Source organism: Caretta caretta, chromosome 26 (genome assembly GCF_965140235.1).
Source record: "Caretta caretta isolate rCarCar2 chromosome 26, rCarCar1.hap1, whole genome shotgun sequence".
NCBI classification, from domain to species: Eukaryota; Metazoa; Chordata; order Testudines; family Cheloniidae; genus Caretta; species Caretta caretta.
Genome location: NC_134231.1, coordinates 4,555,373 through 4,578,076, shown reverse-complemented (window position 1 = coordinate 4,578,076; position 22,704 = coordinate 4,555,373). Strand labels below are relative to the sequence as shown.

Genomic DNA, 22,704 nt, shown 5'->3' with positions numbered 1-22,704 from the left:
GCAATGGGGGTTGGCAGGTGTAACTCTGTGTACATGCATATTTAAAACCTTTTCCCCTTCTATAGCAGTGGCTCCCAAACTTGTTCCACTGCTTGTGTGAGGAAAGCCCCTGGTGGGCCAGGCAGGTTTGTTTACCTCCTGTGTCCGCAGGTTTGGCCGATCGCGGCTCCCAATGGCCGTGGTTCGCTGCTCCGGGCCAATGGGAGCTGCTGGAAGCAGTCTGCTGGAAGCAGCAGCCGGTATGTCCCTCAGCCCGCACTGCTTCCAGCAGCTCCCATTGGCCTGGAGCAGCAAACTGCGGTCACTGGGAACCATGATCGGCCAAACCTGCGGACGCAACAAGTAAACAAACCAGCCCAGCCCACCATGGGTTTTCCCTGAACAAGCGATGGAACAAGTTTGGGAACCACTGCTCTATAGGATTAATGTAGATTTTTTTTAATGAGTTTCTTCTCCACTAAAAATAGATGCTGTAGGCCAGATCCTGGTGGTGTAAATCAGCATAGCTCCACTTTACATCAGCCAGGATCTGGCCCTGTGTAGATGGGACATGCAAGCCAATAAGCAAGTATTTCCCTTCCTCTGGTGCGTTTCTCTTCCTTTGCCGTTATACTGAGACTCATTCATTCACTCCTGTTTTATAGGTCTTGGCCTGGTATGTCAGTCAGGGGCTTGAACAAATATAGGAACCTCGGGCTGATGAACTAGAAGAATTAAATTAGATCATAAAATCATCCAGCAATTCCTGGCTTCTTCCCTTGACCCAGCTTCAAGTTTGAAAACAATAAAACAGTTTATTGCTCACATTTGAGAAGGCATTTCAGCCCAGGAGTCAATGGAAAGAAAGCTGTTTGCTTAAGTATAATTGAGTGCAGACCAGGAAGGGCCATTGGTGATGCAAAGCCCCACCCCTCTTTCCTCTAGCTCCGCAAACAATGCGCTCACTTGCAGCCGGATCCAATGCCCTCTAAAATCAATGGGAGTCCTTTCACTGACTAAGTCTTTCTTTTGGATAAAAGAAAAGGAGTACTTGTGGCACCTTAGAGACTAACCAATTTATTTGAGCATGAGCTTTCGTGAGCTACAGCTCACTTCAGCTGTAGCTCACGAAAGCTCATGCTCAAATAAATTGGTTAGTCTCTAAGGTGCCACAAGTACTCCTTTTCTTTTTGCGAATACAGACTAACACGGCTGTTCCTCTGAAACCTGTCTTTTGGATAAGAGACTCAATTAAGCCCCCCCGACATAAGTTTCACTGACAAAAGTGCTGGTGTGGACAGCACTATACCAGCAGGAGAGCACTCTTGCGCGTGCTCTCTCTCTCTCTCTCTAACCAGCATAGAGCAGCTAGACCAGACACTTGTTTTACAGCAGCACAGTGGTACACCTGTGCCACTGTAAAGTCTCTAATGTAGACCCAGCGTTAATTATTGTCCACACTAGGAAAAGTGGTTTCAAGTTAGCTAATGCATTGTAACCAACCTCTACCTTTCCCTACACAAATGCAAGTTAACACCCTTCTACCCCAGTCTAGCTGGTGGATGATCAGCCAGCTAAAAAGTGTCTAACCTTCATCCGCACTAGACCAAGTCAAGTCTAGCTACGCTGACCACTTGTCTAGTGTAGACAAAACCGGAGTGTCAGCACCAACACGTCCACCACCCCTAGTGTCCCTCACATTGCTGTTCTTCCCCCCCCCCCCATTGCTGCTACCGCCACTTCGTAGGGTGACCAGACACCAAATGTAAAAAATCGGGACGGGGGTGGAGGGTAATGGGCACCTATATAAGAAAAAGCCCCAAATATTAGGACTGTCCCTATAAAATCAGGACCTCTGGTCACCCTACCACTTCCTCTTGGCACTAACCCCACTGTCTTTTAGTGATTCCTGACTTCCAGCATGGCAGGGGAGTGAAGAACTATTTAACAGGGCTCATTTCACTGGCTGATGTCCCTGTGTCTTGAGTTTTCTGGATGCACTTTATCCATCTACAGCGCTTCTCTTTAAATGGCAGCTCTGAGGGGAGCCTATGCTGCTGTCTATTGTGTTAACAAATTAATCACTTAACATGTAATTTACCTTTCCCCTACACAACACTGAGCCTTTCATTGTGGGGATAGAGGGGGTGGGATCAGGGCTTTGTAAACACTGAACTGATGTGCAAAAATAATGTGCCACAGATGGGGGTTACCTAGGAACAGAAGCGGAGGTAATGGATCCAAGAAGACATAAGGTGAAAAAGAGAACCATTTATGGAATAATTGCTCTTACCCACTGCTTGCCTGTTTCTGAGAGCAGATATGGCTCATCCCCTGAAACTGTCACGACTGATGGATTGATTTAAAATCGCAGCAGAGAACCACAGAAGAATGTGAAGAGAGGTGAGTAATTACTGCCGTGGGCGGCTGCACACTGTGCAAGCAGGGACTCTTAGGTGGGAGGGGCTCAGCACGGCTGCTAAGAGCAGCTATGGATGAGGCTTTCACTTTGCAGACCTGGAAGGGCTGCTATAGACCAGTGTCGTGGATCTGCTCTTCCCTGTGACTAACATGCAGGGAAGGCCTGATCTTCCTCTTGCTTATGCTGGGGCAAATTGGGAGTAATTCCTTTGAGCCAATGGTTACACCTGCATCAAGCTGGTATGTGTCTTTTCACAGGGAAAGGGAGGCTCTGCGGTTAAAGGCTGAGACTCTAAAGATCTTGATGAAATTCCTGGCTCCGCCAAAGACTGACCTTGGAAAACTGTTTCAGATCTGTAGAAGAGTGATCCAAAAAAGTTGTCCGGCACACTTTATCTAGCTGTTAAGATTCTAAGCTTTTCTGTGTCCGACAGCTTGGTTGTGTGTCTGTTTAGCACCCAACAGATGGGGGGAGACCCTGAGGTTGGTTGCAGACTCGAAGCTACCACAACGGCCTTTCATCATAAGAATAACTGTCAATGCTGACTTCCTCTTCTACCCCAAGCAGCGTTTTTGACCCCACAAGGGAGAAGCACCAGAGAGTTCATGAAATCCACTAGCTATAGATATTTTTATGTGGCAGGCAGTCTGACATCCTAGTGATGGGCAGCAGCCTGAAACCTTAACACAGTGCAAATTATAGAGGCTGTTTTTATACTCGGGGTCTGACTCTCGCCATGGTTAACATGCTGAACAGTCTTTCAGGGCTGGGTTGACAGTTTAGGCCACTGCTGATGCAGGGTTCTGTGCCAGCCTCTTGCCTGCTCTGGGCCTGAGTTTTCTCCACCTGAATAAAACTCATTCATTGCTTTTTGTAGCAGGCCAATGTATCCTTGAATGGCAGGGGCCAGGGCCAGCAAGGACCAGGTGTCACAGGGTTTTGGAGTGGTCACTCCTAATACAATGATGATCCAGCCAGAGGGGCCTGCAGCATCCAGATTGCAGGTGCCTGTCCCAGCATCTCTCCTGTGACAGCAAGCAAAGGTCTAATGGAGTCTGGACATTTAATGAGGTGTGGAAAAGTTATTGTCTTCTCTGTGAAACTTCCTTTTCTATTGGCTTGGCTGGTAGTTTCTGGACTAAGGTCTCTGGTTGATAGCACAGGGACATGTGTCCCAAGCTAGTGTCCTACTGAGGACCACTTTATTCCACCACTGTGTGACCTTAACCTAGGTGTTCTCTCCCACCATTCATCAGCCTTGTAACCTTTCTAGGGTAGGGGCTGTCCGTGGCTGTAGAGCACCAAGTAGAATGGGCCCCAGTCTCAGTTGGGACCTGCAGATACAGTTATACATCAACATATTTAAGGCCCCAACATATTTATGTAAATATAAAGCATCCCAAGGCCAAGGGTACAGAATAATCGACTCCATTGGGTGACCTTGCTTTCAGCTAATGAACTGTAAAGCAAACAAAAGCACTGAGGCATCTGAGTGTGAACAGAGGTCCAGCCCCTCCCTGGTGGGAGACCATCAGAGGTCAGTGTCCCTCCAGACTATCTACAACATTTTGTTGAGCTCATTTTGGTTCTCAAACTCCCTCCCCACCCACAGAGCCCACACTCTGGCTGCAACCCTCAGGCTGCTATCTTCTCCTAATTAAAGTCAGTAGAGCTGTAACATTCCTTAAGGAAACAATTTCCAGTCCAGTGGCATGAGGGTGGGCACAGATGGATAACATATCACAGGAGAGCAAAGGGACAGTCCAAGGGATGTGAAATTAAAAAGTCAGAATAGGAAAGGCCATCATTTAAATTCACCAGATTCAATTTCATGAGCTGCTGCTAAATATGCCAAGAGGGGTTGAGAGAGAAATGGACAAAACTTAGTCTTAGAGATGCAGGAGTGCTGACAAAATCTCTAGGACTCTTCCATTGCTTAAGTGTTTACAGGCTTCTCAGACAAAAGCCTTTCTTGCATAAGAAATATCTCTTCCCCTCCCCCCACCTGCATAGGTGCTCCAGGGCTAGAGCACCAAAGGGGGAATGGTGGATGCTGAGCACCCACCAGCAGGCCCTTCTAATCAGTGCCTCCCTCTTTCTCCCTGTGCCTCCTGCCCACAACAATCACTGTTTTACAGTGGGGCTGGGGCAGACTCAAGGATCAAGCACCCTGCCTCCCTCCTCTGCCCTAGCACATTGGGAAGTCAGCACCTGTGCCCTCCTGATGTTTTCTTCCTCTGGAGGAGATTGTTTAATGTTTTTAATTAAGTAAATACTAAGAAGGATGAATTAAAACTGGAATAGGTACAGAGAAGGGCTCCAAGGATGATCTGCAGAATGGAAAAACTGTCTTATGAAAGGTTTCAGAGTAACAGCCGTGTTAGTCTGTATTCACAAAAAGAAAAGGAGGACTTGTGGCACCTTAGAGACTAACCAATTTATTTGAGCATAAGCTTTGGTGAGCTACAGCTCACTTCATTGGATGCATACTGAAGTGAGCTGTAGCTCACGAAAGCTTATGCTCAAACAAATTGGTTAGTCTCTAAGGTGCCACAAGTACTCCTTTTCTGTCTTATGAATGGAGACTCAAAGAGCTTGGCTTGTTTAGCCTAACTAAAAGAAGGTTGAGGGGAGATATGATTGCTCTCTATAAATATATCAGTGGGATAAATACCAGGGAGGGAGAGGAATTATTTAAACTCCATACCAATGTGGACACAAGAACAAATGGATATAAACTGGCCATCAGGAAGTTTAAACTTGAAATTAGACAAAGGTTTCTAACCATAGAAGAGTGAAGTTCTGGAACAGCCTTCCAAGGGGAGCAGTGGGGGCAAAAGACATATCTGGCTTCAAGACTAAACTTGATAAGTTTATGGAGGGGATGATATGATGGGGTAGCCTAATTTTGGCAATTAATTGATCTCCAAATATTAGTGGTAGATATGCCCAATGGTCTGTGATGGGATGTTAGATGGGGTGGGATCTGAGTTACTACAGAGAATTCTTTCCTGGGTGTCTGGCTGGTGAGTCTTGCCCACATGCTCAGGGTTTAGCTGATCACCATATTCAGGTTTGGGAAGGAATTTTTCCTCCAGGGCAGATTGGCAGGGGCCCTGGGAGTTTTTTTGCCTTTCTCTGCAGTGTGGGGCACTGGTAACTTGCTGGAGGATTCTCTGCACCTTGAAGTCTTTAAACCATGATTTGAGGACTTCAATATCTGAGACATAGGTTAGGGGTTTGTTACAGGATTGGGTGGGTGAGATTCTGTGGCCTGCAGGAGGTCAGACTAGACTATCATAATGGTCCCTTCTGACCTTAGTCTATGATTCTGTTCAATTACATTTTCCTTCCCCCTACCATCCCTTTGAAAACAGAAAGCTAAGGATGGACAGCACTCTCCCCAGCACACTACATATGAGTGGCTGGACTCTAACAAGTAGAATAAAGGCCTCTCCTGCAGTTTCCCCATCTGCCAAGTGAGGCTGTTGGTACTGACTTCCTTCGTAAAGTGCATTGAGATGTACTGATAAAAATCACTACATGAAGACTAGATATTTATCAATATCCTTTGTGGCGGAGAAGAATGGAAGAATACAAAAAGAGGATTCTCAGTGAGGCTACTGGACACTGATACACCCTGTAGTTCTCTCTAGGTCTCCACCTGTACAGGAGAGAGATGCTATGGAGACTAGATGTAAATGACTGATCTGGCCTTATGCCATCTGTTGTCAGTGCTCAGCAGCCATGTGGCTGGAAGGATGGTGGCCTAGGACTTAAACTTTGGATTTTTTGACATGAGAACTTGAAGCATTTCACCAGTCCATTTTCAGTGGTGGGTTTACAGCTTCCTTACATATCAGATGGCTTACAAAATGCTGGTTGCACTGTACACAGTGAGGTCTCTGTGATGATCGGGAACCTAGGGAAGGATGTACAGCTTGGTGCAGGGCTCATTACTTTACAAACAGAGTCTCTGGATTTTGCATGATAGGCCTCCATCCAGGACTAGGCAAAATAGTCTGGTGTGGGAAGTACTGTAGATACAATACCAGAACAAGCAGTGGAGGTGATGGAGAACATAAAGTTGCCTGTCCTTGTATTAAATGCTGCCAAGAGAGAAACAGGAACAACCCTACCAGATGAAATCCGTCTGCCCTCTAGACCAACATAGCCTGTTTAGATCAGTGGCCTATATCAGATGCTTCAGAGCAAGGTGTGAGAATGTCCATAATGGAATAACCTGCTAGGGAAGTTCTTCCTGACCCCTGTCAGTTATAGGTCTTTATGTCCTGAAGCATGAGGAGTTATAGCCCTTGTACATATGTAAAAATTTGCCACCTCATGGTTTAACCCTTTTCCCAGATCACTTACCCTATTTTTTCCAGATTAAAAAATGGAAGTGCTATAAAATGAGATAATATATGCACTTTTGTATCCTATTTAATGTAACTTTTTATAGCACATTCTTTATTTAATCTGAGAAAATGGGGTAAATGATCTGGGAAAAGGGATAAACAGTGATGGGCAAAATTTGCAGATGATACAAAACTACTCAAGATAGTTAAATCCGAAGCAGACTGCGAAGAGATACAAAGGGATCTCTTAAGACTGGGTGACTGGGCAACAAAATGGCAGATGAAATTTAATGTTGACTAATGCACATTGGAAAACATACCCCTAACTATACATATTAAAATGATGGGGTCTAAATTAGCTGCTATACCAAGATCTTTCTTGAGTGGTCATTGAGTGGATGTTTTCAGAGAACTATCCACAATGTGCAGCAGCAGTCCAAAAAGCTAACCATGTTGGGAATCCTTATGAAAGGGATAGATAATAAGACAGAAAATATCATATTGTTTTTATGTAAATCCATGGTACGCCCACATCTTGAATACTGCATGCAGATGTGGTCGCTCTCTCAAAAAATATATTGGAATTGGAAAAGGTTCAGAAAAGGAAAACAAAAGTGATTAGGGGTGTAGAACAGCTTCCATATGAGGAGAGATTAAGGCTGGGACTTTTCAGCTTGGAGAAGAGACCACTAAGGGGGGAATATGATAGAGCTCTATAAAATCATGACTGGTGTGGAGAAAGTAAATAAGGAGGTGTTAGTTACTCCTTCTCATAACACAAGAACTGGGGGTCACCAAATGAAATGAATAGGCAGCAGGTTTAAAACAAACAAAAGGAAGTATTTCTTCACACAGCCAACCTGTGGAACTCTTTGCCAGAGGATGTTGTGAAGGCCAAGACCATAACAGGGTTCAAAAAAGAACTAGATAAATTCATGGAGGATAGGTCCATCTATAGCCATTAGCCAGGATGGGCAGGGATGGTGTCCCTAGCCTCTGTTTGCCAGAAGCTGGGAATAGGCAACAGGGGGTGGATCACTTGATGATTACCTGCTCTGTTCATTCCCTCTGGGGTACTTGACATTGGCCACTGTTGGAAGACAGGATACGGGGCTAGATGGACCTTTGGTCTGACCCAGTCTGGCCATTATGTTCTTAAAACCTTCTGTTTAAGCTTTTTGACTCCAAAGAGCTCTTGTGGCTGTGAATTCTACAGGTTAGTTGTGCATTGTGTATTTCCTTTCATCAGTCTTGAATTAGTTTACTATTTACATCCTTCCTCCCTCTTTCTCCTCCTCCTCCCCCCTGCCATGTGACTTGGTGTACTGAATCCCTTGACTCTGGAAATGGTAATGATCTATAGAGCTTTCTGCTCCCAAAGTTAGGCAACTGCATGCTTCTGAAAATTGGGTTGCTTTTACTGAGGTGTCTGCAGAAGTACTGAGCATGCACCGCTCCCACTAGCCACTTTCATTGGTGTGCCTACAGCTGGGTAGAGGTGCTTCCGTTTAAGCTTTGAATTTGAAAGATGTTGCCTATGGGCCAGATTTTCAAAGGTGCTTTAGGCACTGAAAGATGCAGCTAGGCACTTAATAGGATTTTCAGACATCCTAACCAAATCAGATGTCTAACTCCCATTGAAGTAGATTCTTTTGTAATCTTACTGTACACCTAAATATCTTTGTCAATCTGGTGCGAAGTGACTTGCCCAAGCCCAGGCACTGCCTTAGTGGTAGAATTGGGAATAGAACCCATGACTGTCAAGTCCCTTTTAATTACAAGAAAAATCTCAACTTCCAGGGGTGGGGGGAGATTTATTTTTTTCCTCAGTAAAACAAGCTCTGCTGACGGGCCATGTATGTGAGCCATCTGACAGCAGCTCTGCAGCTGTATTTGTATCCAGGGTCTGTGCACAGGGTTATTAAAAGTTACTTTGAAAAAGTCGTCAGCTGCCTATTGCTGATCACTGAGTCTGAAAAGTTAGTGGTTACATATTGCTGCCTGCTGTCTTCCACAAGATTGCTGATTACTCTGAGATGACCGTGATGCGTCCATATTGGATACCATGACAACCATTTCTCCTGTGGGAGGGAGTGGCATTGCTGTTTTGCTGCCTGAAAAGTCCTCTGTTTGCTTTTGTAGGATGCACTTTAAAAAAATCAAAACTGATGTCACTGTACTATAAAGCAGTCAGTCAGCTGTTAGAAAAGTAGTATCAGAAAATCCTAGTACAAGCTTTGTAAAAATAGCTCAAAGAGCAACAGCTGGAAGGGTGCGGGGGACATAAAGTAGAGAAAAGAACACAACAGGCTTGTACAGGAAGCTAGACACCATGGTCAAACTCCTGGCCTCATTGGAGTTAATGGGAATTTTGCTGGTAGGACCAGGATTTCATCCTAAATCTACAGCATAAATGAACTAGCAGACCACCACAAAACAAAAAAAATCTGAAGAGGCAGTTGAACTTGACCAAGAAACCTATGATAAACAACACCCCTATACTTGCCAACAGCTTCAGGAATTCTTTAATGATGCCAGACAGGATGATTGGTTTTTCTGGGTTGTCCAGAAGCCATGGAGGCCAGAATCTCAGCCATGCCCAGCTTTCACTGCGTGCTTCCATGGGATTCTGTGGCTTCAAGCGAGCAAGTTCTGCACTGATCTAGGCCTAGATTAAAGCTACCTTGGGCCTGCTCTAATCTGTCTCAACACACTTTACTCTCCAAGAAGTCCTCTACCAAGCAAGGATTTATGGCATGCACAGAAATACATGCCTCCCCCAGCGGAGTGCAGTGGGGAGGGGGTGGAGAAGCCGGCTTGGTCATCTCTACCACCACTGACGTCTGCTCCATGGTGGGCTAATCTAGCATCTTTCAACCCCCTTTGCTTCATAGGAATAGTGCAGAGGGGCTTGGCTGGATTCTCTGTTACAAGCTAGCATCACAACATCATTTTAGGGCCTTGAGCCCTATAGGCGACAGGAAGGTAAAATGCAATTTAAGTCAACATGGCCAGATTCTGCAGCAATTCTGTTTGCTGTAGGTCTGTCATCCAACTGTTGAGCAGTCCCAATGCTGCGTAGTATGGGAAATACATGAAGATCACAGCCCAAGATGATAACTGTACAGAGGGACTAGCTCGCCTTGGTGGCATCTGACTCCATGCTTAAAGTGCTTTGAGATACCTTGGGTCTTATTCCCATCTACATTACACCAGTGTAATGTTACTGTGCTTTCAGTGCCGTTATGCCAGTCTCAGACTGGTACAATACAAGGGGAAATACAGGCCCTTTGAGTTTGAAGGTGCCACGGAAAAAATTCAGTTTTCTTCAGCCCCATTACCCAACTGGGGGGTTCTAGGTTTCCAGTATTAAAATTACTTCTAGAAGTAGCATTTTCAGGAGCGAATCAAACTTGTTCCAGTTCCCTAGCAGCTGCCCCATGTGCTGGATTTCTCTGCTTGCTTTACAGGACAAGCACCCACCCTTCAATTACATGATTAGAGTATCCGTTGACAATGAGAAAATTAAAACTCCGTGCTGCCTTTCAGACAACACTTTATTACTTTATGAAAGGGAAGCTGAATGCAATTTAACAGCGTTGTGCAGCATAACCGGAATTGTTCCCTTCTGCAGGCTGCCTCCTCTCCTCCCACTCTTTTTCCCCCAGAGACAACGGTATTTGCAAAGGCGTAATAAAGCAGGAAAGAGCAGGTGTGAAAGGAAACATCAATTACCATTAGCCTTGACAGTCCTGGATGATCCCACCCAGTTCAATGGAGCTATGGCAGTCAATGTAGTATCTTTTTCTGTAGATAATTTACTATGTGCTTTTCTTTTCTCATAAAGGCAAAGTTGGTTAGGACTTTGGGCTGGGGGATTTTGATAATATTTGTGCTACAGATCGCTACCCCTTCCTGCTTCTTCACATGGGCACCAATGATACTGCCAAGAATGACCTTGAGCAGATCACTGCGGACTACGTGGCTCTGGGAAGAAGGATAAAGGAGTTTGAGGTGCAAGTGGTGGTCTTGTCCATCCTCTCCATGGAAGGAAAAGGCCTGGGTAGAGACTGTCGAATCGTGGAAGTCAATGAATGGCTACGCAGGTGGTGTCGGAGAGAAGGCTTTGGATTCTTTGACCATGGGATGGTGTTCCAAGAAGGAGTGCTATGCAGAGACGGGCTCCACCTATCGAAGAGAGGGAAGAGCATCTTCACAAGCAGGCTGGCTAACGTAGTGAGGAGGGCTTTAAACTAGGTTCACCGGGGGAAGGTGACCAAAGCCCTGAGGTAAGTGGGATACCAGGAGGAGGCACGTGCAGGAGCGTGTGAGAGGGGAGGGCTCCTGTCTCATACTGAGGAAGAAGGGCGATCAGCAAGTTACCTCAAGTGCCTATATACAAATGCACAAAGCCTGGGAAACAAGCAGGGAGAACTGGAAGTCCTGGCACAGTCAAGGAATTATGATGTGATTGGAATAACTGAGACTTGGTGAGAACTCACATGACTGGAGTACTGTCATGGATGGATATAAGCTGTTCAGGAAGGACAGAAAAGTTGGGGGAGTTGCACTGCATGTAAGAGCAGTATGACTGCTCAGAGTTCCAGTATGAAACTGCAGAAAAACTTGAGTCTCTGGATTAAGTCTAGAAATGTGAGCAACAAGGGTGATGTCGTGGTGGGAGTCTACTATAGACCACCAGACCAGGGGGGATGAGGTGGACGAGGCTTTCTTCTGGCAACTCGCGGAAGTTACTAGATCGCAGGCCCTGGGTCTCATGGGAGACTTCAATCACTCTGATATCTGCTTGGAGAGTAATACAGTGGTGCACAGGCAATCCAGGAAGTTTTTGGAAAATGTAGGGGACAATTTCCTGGTGCAAGTGCTGGAGGAACCAACTAGGGACAGAGCTCTTCTTGACCTGCTGCTCACAAACCAGGAAGAATTAGTAGGGGAAGCAAAAGTGGATGGGAACCTGGGAGGCAGTGACCATGACATGGTCGAGTTCAGGATCCTAACACAAGGAAGAAAGGAGAGCAGCAGAATACAGACCCTGGGTTTCAGAAAAGCAGACTTTGACTCCCTCAGGGAACTGATTGGCAAGATCCCCTGGGAGAATACCATGAGGGGGAAAGGAGTCCAGGAGAGCTGGCTGTATTTTAAAGAATCCTTATTGAGGTTACAGGGACAAACCATCCCGATGTGTAGAAAGAATAGTAAATATGGCAGGCGACCAGCTTGGCTTAACAGTGAAATCCTTGCTGCTCTTAAATATAAAAAAGAAGCTTACAAGAAGTGGAAGATTGACCAGGGGTGAGTATAAAAATATTGCTCAGGCTTGCAGGAGTGAAATCAGGAAGGCCAAATCACACCTGGAGTTGCAGCTAGCAAGAGATGTCAAGAGTAACAAGAAGGGTTTCTTCAGGTATGTTAGCAACAAGAAGAAAGTGAAGGAAAGTGGTGGGCCCCTTACTGAATGAGGGAGGCAACCTAGTGACAGAAGATGTGGAAAAAGCTAATGTACTCTTTTTTTTTTTTGCCTCTGTCTTCACAAACAAGGTCAGCTCCCAGACTGCTGCACTAGGCAGCACAGCATGGGGAGAAGGTGACCAGCCCTCTGTGGAGAAAGAAGTGGTTTGGGACTATTTAGAAAAGCTGGACGAGCACAAGTCCATGGGGCCGGATGCGTTGCATCCGAGAGTGCTAAAGGAGTTGGCAGATGTGATTGCAGAGCCATTGGCCATTATCTTTGAAAACTCATGGCGAACGGGGGAGGTCCCGGATGACTGGAAAAAGGCTAATGTAGTGCCCATCTTTAAAAAAGGGAAGGAGGATCCTGGGAACTACAGGCCAGTCGGCCTCACCTCAGTCCCTGGAAAAATCATGGAGCAGGTCCTCAAGGAATCAATTCTGAAGCACTTAGAGGAGAGGAAAGTGATCAGGAACAGTCAGCATGGATTCACCAAGGGCAAGTCATACCTGACTAATCTAATTGCCTTCTATGATGAGATAACTGGCTCTGTGGATGAAGGGAAAGCAGTGGATGTATTGTTCCTTGACTTTAGCAAAGCTTTTGACACTGTCTCCCACAGTATTCTTGCCAGCAAGTTAAAGTAGTATGGGCTGGATGAATGGACTATAAGGTGGATAGAAAGCTGGCTAGATTGTCGGGCTCAACAGGTAGTGATCAATGGCTCCATGTCTAGTTGGCAGCCGGTATCAAGTGGAGTGCCCCAGGGGTCAGTCCTGGGGCCAGTTTTGTTCCATATCTTCATAAATGATCTGGAGGATGGTGTGGATTGCACCCTCAGCAAGTTTGCAGATGACACTAAACTGGGGGGAGTGGTAGATATGCTGGAGGGTAGGGATAGGATACAGAGGGACCTAGACAAATTGGAGGATTGGGCCAAAAGAAATCTGAGGTTCAACAAGGACAAGTGCAGAGTCCTGCACTTAAGATGGAAGAATCCAATGCACCACTACAGACCAGGGACCGAATGGCTCGGCAGCAGTTCTGCAGAAAAGGACCTAGGGGTTACAGTGGATGAGAAGTTGGATATGAGTCAACAGTGTGCCCTTGTTGCCAAGAAGACCAATGGCATTTTGGGCTGTATAAGTAGGGCATTGCCAGCAGATCGAGGGACATGATCGTCCCCCTCTATTCGACATTGGTGAGGCCTCATCTGGAGTACTGTGTCCAGTTTTGGGCCCCACACTCCAAGAAGGATGTAGAAAAATTGGAAAGAGTCCAGCAGAGGGCAACAAAAATGATTAGGGGACTGGAACACATGACTTATGAGGAGAGGCTGAGGGAACTGGGATTGTTTAGTCTGCAGAAGAGAAGAATGAGGGGGGATTTGATAGCTGCTTTCAACTACCTGAAAGGGGGTTCCAAAGAGGATGGCTCTAGACTGTTCTCAGTGGTAGCAGATGACAGAACAAGGAGCAATGGTCTCAAGTTGCAGTGGCGGAGATTTAGGTTGGATATTAGGGAAAAACTTTTTCACTAGGAGGGTGGTGAAACACTGGAATGTGTTACCTAGGGGGGTGGTGGAATCTCCTCCTTCCTTAGAAGTTTTTAAGGTCCGGCTTGACAAAGCCCTGGCTGGGATGATTTAGTTGGGGACTGGTCCTGCTTTGAGCAGGGGGTTGGACTAGATGACCTCCTGAGGTCCCTTCCAACCCTGATGTTCTATGATACAGGAATGACTCTAGGAGATGAGATCAGAGCGCATTTGTGCTAGACACATAGCAAGAGACAGGCCTTGTCTTGAAGAGCTTACAGTCAAAATAAGTGTTCTTACTCCCATGATGTTACAGATGAGGAACCGAGGCAAAGAGACAGTAAGGCCAAAGCTACACTAGAGGCACAGCTTCAGTGCTGTAGCACCATAGTGTAGATGTTCCCTACGTTGACGATGGGGGGGTGGGGGGGACTCCTTCCAATGTGACTGTTCCACTTTCCCAAGCAGCAGAAGCTAGTTTGACCGAAGAATCCTTCTGTTGACTCAGCCATCTATCTGTGGGTTTAGATCAACTTAACTGTGTTGCTCAGTGGTGTGAAGCAATGTAGTTAGATTGAAGATCTGGCCCTGAGGCCTGTTCAGAGTCTATCCTCGAGCACCTTTGCTCTAAAGAGCTCAACACACTCAACTTTCAAAAGAGCCGAGTTCCTATGTGGGCAGCCATTTAAGGACCAGATTTTCAAAAGATTTCAAGACCAACCAAGGTGAGTTCCTTTGCGAACCTGGCCATTTATCTTGGGGCAACGTATGTGAGCTGGGCTCTTCTGAAAATCTGGGTGTGATTTTTAGATTCTGAATGCTTTGGAAAATCTGCTCCTAAGTGACTTGCCCATAGTCAGAGGCACAGAGTTTTTGGTACCACCCTTTCCTCAGAACTCTTCTAGAAAATTCCAGAGGTGTGCCAGTAGAAGTTAAAATATCAGGTCCCCAAAAAGCTAATAGGTGGTATTTATTCAATTCCTTTGGTGCATCTGTTAACTATGGCAATAATTCAGTTATCTCACTTTTGGGAAACGAGAGATTACCCTTATTTTTTGCTCATTTTTTTTTGGTTTTTTCCTCTCTCTTAGCTCTAAGCATTAATAATCAACTCTCATTATGCTGGTTAATTTTTCAAATCCCCTATATTCTTCATGCCTGGTGCGATAAAGCCAAAAGCTGAGACTAATGCAGGCAAATGAGATGGCTAAAGTTATTAATTTTTTTTTTTTTTTAATTTGGCAACCCAGAGAGTATTGCAAATCTCATTTTATATGGCTAGAGCATCTTTTCAACCTGAAGGATCCCTGTGAGCTCTTCTCTAGACAAAGGGGTCACTGCCACATCAGTATAACGAAGTACAGACCTGAGTGAATGCCATGTATTTCAGTTTGCATGAATTTCTCTGAAATTTCCCTGAGGCTTCAGGACCTCTAAGTTTCTCCTTCAGTGTAGGGGAGGGGGGGTCATGTAAACCACCCCCAGACAAGAGTCAATGGCTGATGGGCACTTCCTGTCCAGGTACTGATGCATCCCAACCCCAAATACTTGTCCCCAGTGCCAGGGGCTTTCACTGCAGCCTGCAGAGGGGAAGACTGAGAAGTGGAGCACTGGTGTGCTTGGTTGTTCAGCCACCCCTGGTAATATTAGGCACTGAAGGCTGGGGATTAATGGTCCCTTGAAGGCGGTATGGACTGAAGCAGTCCAGGCTCCCCTCTTTCATCTGAGGAGATCAGTTGTAATGGGAAATGGAGAACATTAAACAGCAAAGTGGATTTGTCCCAGGCTTGGGGGGAAGAGTGGCAAGGGTCAGAAAGTTGATATTCCCCTACATCCCCTGCAAGTGTGAGAAAGTTGAGGGGCAGGAGGAGGTCTGTGGGTCCCATATGTGTGGGGAGGTAGAAGGCAGTGCTTGCTCCACAAATGGGGAGGAATGGCGAGGAGGTGGAACCAGAAAAATGGGCCCGATCAAGTGTGGGGGATCCCATTTGGTGCAATGTGTGGTTACTAAGGGTATGTCTACACTACGAAATTAGGTCGAATTTATAGAAGTCGGTTTTTTAGAAATCTGTTTTATATATTCGAGTGTGTGTCCCCACAGAAAATGCTCTAAGTGCATTAAGTGCATTAACTCGGTGGAGCGCTTCCACAGTACCGAGGCAAGTGTCGACTTCCGGAGCGTTGCACTGTGGGTAGCTATCCCACAGTTCCCGCAGTCTCCGCTGCCCATTGGAATTCTGGGTTGAGATCCCAATGTCTGATGGGGCTAAAACATTGTCGTGGGTGGATCTGGGTACATATCGTCAGCCCCCCGTTCCCTCCCTCCCCCCGTGAAAGCAAGGGCAGACAATCATTTCGCGCCTTTTTTCCTGAGTTACCTGTGCAGACGCCATACCACAGCAAGCATGGAGCCCGCTCAGGTAACCGTCACCCTATGTCTCCTGGGTGCTGGCAGACGCGGTACGGCTTTGCTGCACAGTAGCAGCAACCCATTGCCTTCTGGCAGCAGACGGTGCAATACGACTGGTAGTCGTCCTCGTCGTGTCCGAGGTGCTCCTGGCCACGTCGGCTGGGAGCGCCTGGGCAGACATGGGCGCAGGGACTAAATTTGGAGTGACTTGACCAGGGCATTCTCTTTAGTCCTGCAGTCAGTCCTATTGAACCGTCTTATGGTGAGCGGGCAGGCGATATGGACTGCTAGCAGTCGTACTGTACCATCTTCTGCCAGGCAGGCAAGAGATGAGGATTGCTAGCAGTCGTATTGTAGCATCTTATGCCAGGCAGGCAAGAGATGAAGATGGCTAGCAGTCATACTGTACCATCTTCTGCCGAGCAGCCATGAGATGTGGATGGCATGCAGTCCTTCTGCACCGTCTGCTGCCAGCCAAAGATGTAAAAGATAGATGGAGTGGGTCAGAACAAGAAATAGACCAGATTTGTTTTGTACTCATTTGCCTCCTCCCCTGTCTAGACCACACTGCAGTCACTCACAGAGAAGGTGCAGCAAGGTAAATCTAGCCATGTATCAATCAGAGGCCAGGCTAACCTTCTTGTTCCAATAACAACGATAACTTAGGTGCACCATTTCTTATTGGAACCCTCCATGCAGTCCTGCCTGAAATACTCCTTGATGTACAGGCACCCCCTTTGTTGATTTTAGCTCCCTGAAGCCAACCCTGTAAGCCGTGTCGTCAGTCGCCCCTCCCTCCGTCAGAGCAATGGCAGACAATCGTTCCGCGCCTTTTTTCTGTGCGGACGCCATACCAAGGCAAGCATGGAGGCCGCTCAGCTCACTTTGGCAATTAGGAGCACATTAACCACCACACGCATTATCCAGCAGTATATGCAGCACCAGAACATGGCAATGCGATACCGGGCGAGGAGGCGACGTCAGCGCGGTCCTGTGAGTGATCAGGACATGGACACAGATTTCTCTGAAAGCATAGGCCCTGAAAATGCATGCATCATGGTGCTAATGGGGCAGGTTCATGCTGTGGAACGCCGATTCTGGGCTCGGGAAACAAGCACAGACTGGTGGGACCGCATAGTGTTGCAGGTCTGGGACGATTCCCAGTGGCTGCGAAACTTTCGCATGCGTAAGGGCACTTTCATAGAACTTTGTGACTTGCTTTCCCCTGCCCTGAAGCGCATGAATACCAAGATGAGAGCAGCCCTCACAGTTGAGAAGCGCGTGGCGATAGCCCTGTGGAAGCTTGCAACGCCAGACAGCTACCGGTCAGTTGGGAATCAATTTGGAGTGGGCAAATCTACTGTGGGGGCTGCTGTGATGCAAGTAGCCCACGCAATCAAAGATCTGCTGATATCAAGGGTAGTGACCCTGGGAAATGTGCAGGTCATAGTGGATGGCTTTGCTGCAATGGGATTCCCTAACTGTGGTGGGGCTATGATGGAACCCATATCCCTATCTTGGCACCGGAGCACCAAGCCGCCGAGTACATAAACCGCAAGGGGTACTTTTCGATAGTGCTGCAAGCTCTGGTGGATCACAAGGGACGTTTCACCAACATCAACGTGGGATGGCCGGGAAAGGTGCATGATGCTCGCATCTTCAGGAACTCTGGTCTGTTTCAAAAGCTGCAGGAAGGGACTTTATTCCCAGACCAGAAAATAACTGTTGGGGATGTTGAAATGCCTATATGTATCCTTGGGGACCCAGCCTACCCCTTAATGCCATGGCTCATGAAGCCGTACACAGGCAGCCTGGACAGTAGTCAGGAGCAGTTCAACTACAGGCTGAGCAAGTGCAGAATGGTGGTAGAATGTGCATTTGGACGTTTAAAGGCGCGCTGGCGCAGTTTACTGACTCGCTTAGACCTCAGCAAAACCAATATTCCCACTGTTATTACTGCTTGCTGTGTGCTCCACAATATCTGTGAGAGTAAGGGGGAGACGTTTATGGCGGGGTTGGAGGTTGAGGCAAATCGCCTAGCTGCTGGTTACGCGCAGCCAGACACCAGGGCGGTTAGAAGAGCACAGGAGGGTGCGGTACGAATCAGAGAAGCTTTGAAAACCAGTTTCATGACTGGCCAGGCTACGGTGTGAAAGTTCTGTTTGTTTCTCCTTGATGAACCCCCCCGCCCCTTGGTTCACTCTACTTCCCTGTAAGCTAACCACCCTCCCCTCCTCCCTTTAATCATTGCTTGCAGAGCCAATAAAGTCATTGCTGCTTCACAGTCATGCATTCGTTATTCATTCATCACACAAATAGGGGGATGACTACCAAGGTATCCCAGGACGGGTGGTGGAGGAGGGAAGGAAAATGCCACACAGCACTTTAAGCACAGCACTTTAAAAGTTTACAACTTTAAAATTTATTGAATGACAGCCTTCTTTTTTTTGGGCAATCCTCTGTGGTGGAGTGGCTGGTTGGCCGGAGGCCCCCCCACCGCGTTCTTGGGCGTCTGGGTGTGGAGGCTATGGAACTTGGGGAGGAGGGCGGTTGGTTACAGAGGGGCAGCAGTGGCAGTCTGTGCTCCAGCTGCCTTTGCTTCAGCTCAACCATACACTGGAGCATACTGGTTTGGTCCTGCAGCAGCCTCAGCATTGAATCCTGCCTCCTCTCATCACGCTGCCGCCACTTACTCTCTTCAGCCCTCCGCCTCTCCTCCCGGTCATTTTGTGCTTTCCTGCACTCTGACATTATTTGCCTCCACGCATTCGTCTGTGCTCTGTCAGTGTAGGAGGACAGCATGAGCTCGGAGAACATTTCATCGCGAGTGCGTTTTTTTTTCTTTCTAAGCTTCACTAGCCTCTGGGAAGGAGACGATCCTGTGATCATTGAAACACATGCAGCTGGTGGAGAAAAAAAAAGGGACAGCGGTATTTAAAAACACACATTTTATAAAACAGTCGCTACACTCTTTCAGGGTAAACCTTGCTGTTAACATTACATACATAGCACATGTGCTTTCGTTACAAGGTCGCATTTTGCCTCCTCCCACCGCGTGACTACCCCCTCAACCTTCTCCCCTCCCTGTGGCTAACAGCGGGGAACATTTCTGTTTAGCCACAGGCAAACAGCCCAGCAGGAATGGGCTCCTCTGATTGTCCCCTGAAGAAAAGCACACTCTTTCAACCAGGTGACCATGAATTATATCTCACTCTCCTGAGGATAACACAGAGAGATAAAGAACAGATTTTGGTTGAATGCCAGCAAACATACACTGCAATGCTTTGTTCTACAGTGATTCCCGAGTACGTGTTACTGGCCTGGAGTGGTAAAGTGTCCTACCATGAAGGACGAAATAAGGCTGCCCTCCCCAGAAACCTTTTGCAAAGGCTTTAGGACTACATCTAGGAGAACCGCAAATGCCAGGGCAAAGTAATCCTTTCACATGCTTGCTTTTAAACCATGTATAGCATTTTAAAAGGTACACTCACCAGAGGTCCCTTCTCCGCCTGCTGGGTCCAGGAGGCAGCCTTGGGTGGGTTCAGGGGGTACTGGCTCCAGGTCCAGGGTGAGAAACAGTTCCTGGCTGACGGGAAAACCGGTTTCTCCACTTGCTTGCTGTGAGCTATCTACAACCTCCTCCTCATCTTCTTCGTCCCCAAAACCTACTTCCGTATTGCCTCCATCTCCATTGAAGGAGTCAAACAACACGGCTGGGGTAGTGGTGGCTGAACCCCCTAAAATGGCATGCAGCTCATCATAGAAGCGGCATGTTTGGGGCTCTGACCCAGAGCGGCTGTTCGCCTCTCTGGTTTTCTGGTAGGCTTGCCTCCGCTCCTTCAGTTTCACGCGGCACTGCTTCGGGTCCCTGTTATGGCCTCTGTCCTTCATGCCCTGGGAGATTTTCAGAAAGGTTTTGGCATTTCAAAAACTGGAACGGAGTTCTGATAGCACGGATTCCTCTCCCCAAACAGCGATCAGATCCCGTACCTCCCGTTCGGTCCATGCTGGAGCTCTTTTGCGATTCTGGGACTCCATCATGGTCACCTGTGCTGATGAGCTCTGCATGGTCACCTGCAGCTTGCCACGCTGGCCAAACAGGAAATGAGATTCAAAAGTTCGCGGTTCTTTTCCTGTCTACCTGGCCAGTGCATCTGAGTTGAGAGTGCTGTCCAGAGCGGTCACAATGGAGCACTCTGGGATAGCTCCCGGAGGCCAATACCATCGAATTGTGTCCACAGTACCCCAAATTCGAGCCGGCAACGTCGATTTAAGCGCTAATCCACTTGTCAGGGGTGGAGTAAGGAAATTGATTTTAAGAGCCCTTTAAGTCGAAATAAAGGGCTTCATTGTGTGGACGGGTGCAGGTTTACATTGATTTAACGCTGCTAAATTCGACCTAAAGTCCTAGTGTAGACCAGGGCTAAGTGATTTTGGTTGCCCAAACTGAGATGCCTTAAAATCTGCCTGATTTTCAGCATTATCTGAGATTGGCCCTTTTAAGGTGTCTCCAACCGGAACCCAAAATCACCTGATCCAGTTGAAAATCTCAGTCTGAGACCTCTCCTCTACAGATTGCATGTCTATTAAAAATAAGAGTGCCTGAAAGCCATAGCATTGATCCCCTTGGACTGAAAGGAAAACCACCCAGGAGTGAAGTATATATTGAAAGACAGTAAGGACCTAAAGTCCTAGTGTAGACCAGGGCTAAGGAGTTGCAGGGGGAATCCTGGTCTCACTGTGCCCTGTCTATCTAATCACTCGTTGTTATGGATTCTGAGGTCCTCAGATACCACCACAGAGGTAAGTTCCATGGGGCAGTGAATGCCAAGGTCTAGGCACCCTATCAACCACCATATTCTTTGTGTCCTCATTTTTAGATGATTCCCTTCAGTTCATGAGCCCCTAACCTGGTACCATAGAGAGAGCTCCCTCCCACAGTATATGAGGGAGAGCCTTCCCCAGACTCATGAGTGCCTTCTTGCAGTGTGTGGGAGAGAACGCTCTTGACTTTCAGTCCACTCTGTATGAGCACCAGATGCAGTGTGTGCTCAGCTGGGATGGGAGGGCCAGATGGCTGTGCAGGGGAGCAAAGGGGTTGCAATATTTAGTGTCTTTCATTTTGGCTCCTCTCTAATGCCTCTTGTATAAGAATTCAGGTCAGACCTGCCAAGCAATCCCCAAGGGGATCTTTATTCCCTATTCTGGCCAGGTTCCTTCCTGGGCTTCAGGTTTAAATCTCTGTTTCAAACAGATAATTAAAAAATCATAGTGTTGACGTTACAAATGGAGCTGAGGGGAAATAAAAAAACAAAAAACATTTTGCTACTCAGGGGAATTTATCTAAGCAGCTCCTGGAGAGACTTGGCCTTCTTTAATGATTTGCAGAGGTATGAAGTCACTCCAGCAATTTACTGAAATCTAGCAAGCCAGCTCCCATGCAAATTGCTGTACTGTGAAGATCTCACAGCTACAGCTCGTCATGGCTCACCAGTGATATTCTTTGGGAAGGGTTATTAGTGCTTCGCATCAAAGGTGGATTTATGCCTGCAAAGCAGGTGTTGCCTCCCTACAGTGGCTCATTCATCGAAGGGATAAAAGCCGACTACTGCTACTAGTTAACAGGGTTCCTCCAAGTGGTGGAAGTTTGTACAGCTGAGAGCTGGGGTTTCAAATCATGCTGGAGACCATTCAATTTACAGCTCCGATCATAGTAACGTATTTGGGCTTTGCCACATGCTTTGTAGATTTTGAAGACTAGAAGGGGCCATTATCATCTAGTCTGATTTCCTGCATACCCCAGACAATGAAATTTTACCCAGTGATTCCTACATCTAGCCCATATTCTATGTTTGAACTATAGCTTTTTCTTTTAAAAGAAAGACACAATCTTAAATGAAAGACTCCAACTGATAGAGAAGCCACCATATTGCTAAGCAAGTTGTTCCAAAGTTAATTATCCATCACTGTTTTAAAAAAAAAGAAAAGCCTTTTTCTAACCTGATAGTCAAAAGCAAAAGAGACAAGGCTTTGAAAAATGTGGCAAGTTCTGAAGCTATCAATCTGCACATCCAATTTCCTAGTGGGATCACTGTAATACAGGTCCACATTACCTGCCGGTGTAAATTGGTACAGCTCTATTGACTTAACGGAGCTACTCCAATTTATACCTGCAAAAGAATTTGGCCCCTTTCTTTCAGGTTTTCTGACTATTCCAAAAATTAGCTCAGGGGAAGAAAAGGTTCCCTAGTTCGCACCAGTCCTGAGTTCTGCGCTCAGTGCTGCTTCCTGAACAAAACAAAACACAATTTAAGCAAACCAAAGACCTGCAGGAAAAAAATTTTAACATGAGCATGATTTCTCCCCCCTTTCCTCCTCCCCCCCCGCTTTAATTAAAGGATTCACATGGTGTAAACTGGCTCGTGATGTGAAGACAGATTTTTAGACCCATGTAACAGCATGAACCAAAAAACAACCACCCTTAGTGTATGAGATGGGTGGACTGGAACTGTGACCCCAGAGGGTTCAGAA

At 46.8% G+C, this 22,704-nt stretch overlaps 1 long non-coding RNA gene across 1 annotated transcript in view; it reads left to right on the top strand.

The window, feature by feature from the left end:
* Positions 1–2,185: 2,185 nt before the first annotated feature.
* LOC142070152 (uncharacterized) overlaps positions 2,186–22,704 on the top strand; it is a 343,262-nt gene continuing 322,743 nt past the window's right edge. Inside the window, exon 1 of the long non-coding RNA XR_012666130.1 lies at positions 2,186–2,382. This is a non-coding gene — a long non-coding RNA (uncharacterized LOC142070152). The remainder of the gene's footprint in view (positions 2,383–22,704) is intronic.